Source organism: Pseudoliparis swirei, chromosome 4 (assembly GCF_029220125.1).
Source record: "Pseudoliparis swirei isolate HS2019 ecotype Mariana Trench chromosome 4, NWPU_hadal_v1, whole genome shotgun sequence".
Classification (NCBI taxonomy): domain Eukaryota; kingdom Metazoa; phylum Chordata; class Actinopteri; order Perciformes; family Liparidae; genus Pseudoliparis; species Pseudoliparis swirei.
The window spans coordinates 6,142,413-6,144,831 of record NC_079391.1 but is presented as its reverse complement, the minus strand read 5'-3'; positions in this window follow the sequence as shown (position 1 = coordinate 6,144,831).

Here is a 2,419-nt window from a genome sequence, read left to right as displayed (position 1 = left end):
GATGTGCATATGGGTGCACAGATGGAAGCAATTACATTTACTACTCGGGCAACGGGGGCCACTGGTCTGAAACTAGCAATGACAGTTGGGGCCATTGTGTTACTCATGTGACCATTTTCATTGTCTTTCTTAAGCTTAATTATGAACATCAGTCGTTTTCGAGTGACAAATGGGAGAGGAGGTAGGTGACAGGAAGGGTTTGGAGAATCGGCACGATTTTACGTAAAAATTGGAAAATACCAAGGACTATATGACCCGTCCTCATGAATACTGATGCTCCTTGGCATCGAGATGGAATTAAAATGACTCACATCGCCGTAGTAATAGCAGATATTGATTAGTCTGTTCGCATCGGGCAAGGTCAAGCACCAACTCTCCGACCAAGAACAACGGAGACGAAAACAGGTGCGGCACAGGAAGTTTAATCATATTTAGATTCATGAGACGATACCATTTTACATTGAGATCAGGGTTTTGTTCAGGACTGAAAACAGACATGTTTAATTACCTGAGTGCTGCAGTCTGTGAATATTAGACATGTTAAATTTCACAAAAATCAACACACTTTTAAATGGAATAGAGCATATTTAACTGCTGGTAATTCAAGTTGTGTAATGTATTGCAGATGTAGATGCACCTTCTCGATGGAGGACAACAGGAAACCACGGTTACCGGTGAGGAATCCTGATTTCAATTTACTAAACATTGCATCCATAAATCCAAGAGATGTATACCATAATTAGGATAATGGATCCCCAAAATATGAAATATGAGTAGTTTTACACAGTGGCATCTCCCAGGGTCAGAGAAGCATTGAGTCGTTTAAGTTATGTATCTGATTTACTCTGAACTAATTGTAATGGTTCTTTCTTTTAAAACCTTAGTGTCACTTCACATTTTCAGATATTACAAAAAAACATTTTTTTATAAATATATTAAAACTGGTCATGGAATTTTTTGTGTTTTGTTTTTTGTTGCTTAGACGTTACTCAGTTGTTTTAAGTCACTATTGTGTTATTTGTATCGTAGTACATATTATAAGGCAGACCTGTTGAGCTCCATGCGACTAATGGTGTATAGACCATTATATCATCACATGGATCTGATATTATGTGATCTTTGAAAGGTCTGTTGATCATTGTGGATCAGGATTGACTGTGTTAGAACAGTATGAGCAGGTTTATTTCGGTGTGTGAGTCCTTTGAGAGGATGGGGTTGGAGGCCGTGGAGCACATCCATTCCCATCCTTTCACAAAAGTACATTTTCCCTTTTGAATAAAGCCTTTAGAAAACCAGCACCGGCACAGAATGGCACATCAATCCAGAATGCGGTTACCTCGCTAATGCTTCATATTTTTTTACTCGGTCCCATTGTCTTTTATCCAGCCTGCCCTTGTCTGTGGCCCCTCCAGGGCGACGGGAGAACATCAGTGATTACAAAATAATTTTAAAAGATGTTTAAAAAACTATTACAGATTCTCTAGGATGCACTGAAAAAAGCAAGTTTCAGAGCGTATTCTCAACAGGCATGATATTAATAAATGTTCTTTTAACGAGAGGAAAAACAACTCCGGATCACATGCTGTGTCGATTCACTGTGAAGTACTTACTTTGTAACATAATACTATTCAGAGAATATAGGAACAGCTCGAGAGATGCCTGCAGGACTAGTTTATTCTTTATTTTTATTTATGTATCTTGGCAAACTTGTCCAAATACAAACTATTCATTAGCATAAAGGAACATTATTTAGTGAGCGGAAGGATCCTTTCCATTTAGGCTTTTGGCTTTGTAAGATTGTGTAATCTGTTTTCTGTAATTGTGTATATCCAGAATATTTTTTTAAATCCAGAAAACTCCAAATGCAGATTTACCGACATTCCTCGCAAGTAGAAATGGTCTAGAGTTATTTTACATTCCCTTTGTGCATTTAAGAGTTATTATTCCAAGTGAATATTTAAGAGTTTAAATCTTGATACACATGAACTTAAAATGATCAACATATTTTTTTTTCACATTCACTTTGGCTCAATTCTCTTTTAAATGGCAAAACAAAAAGTCTCTTGAAAAAGTTGTAATGATAATTCATTCCACAAAAATTTACTTTTTTGTGTGCAACTGTGCTCAAGAGTAAGTACATTTGTTGCTCCTTCACTCCTCAATGAGTAAGCTACTAGCTACTCCTCAATAGCGACTAGAATTGAGTCAAAAGTGTTGTATGGTAGCAAAGCTTGGACCCGAGAGAAGCAGCAAGAGTTCTCAAAAACAAGGTTTATTTAATTGCATCGAGCAGGAACACAGACAAAAACCGGACAGGAGCAAAAACGACCTGACAGTCAGTGCGTTTACATGATGGTATAATTCGAATCTTGCTTTAGTCGGACTATGCTATCTTTTGGGGGATCTGCTGTTATCCCAA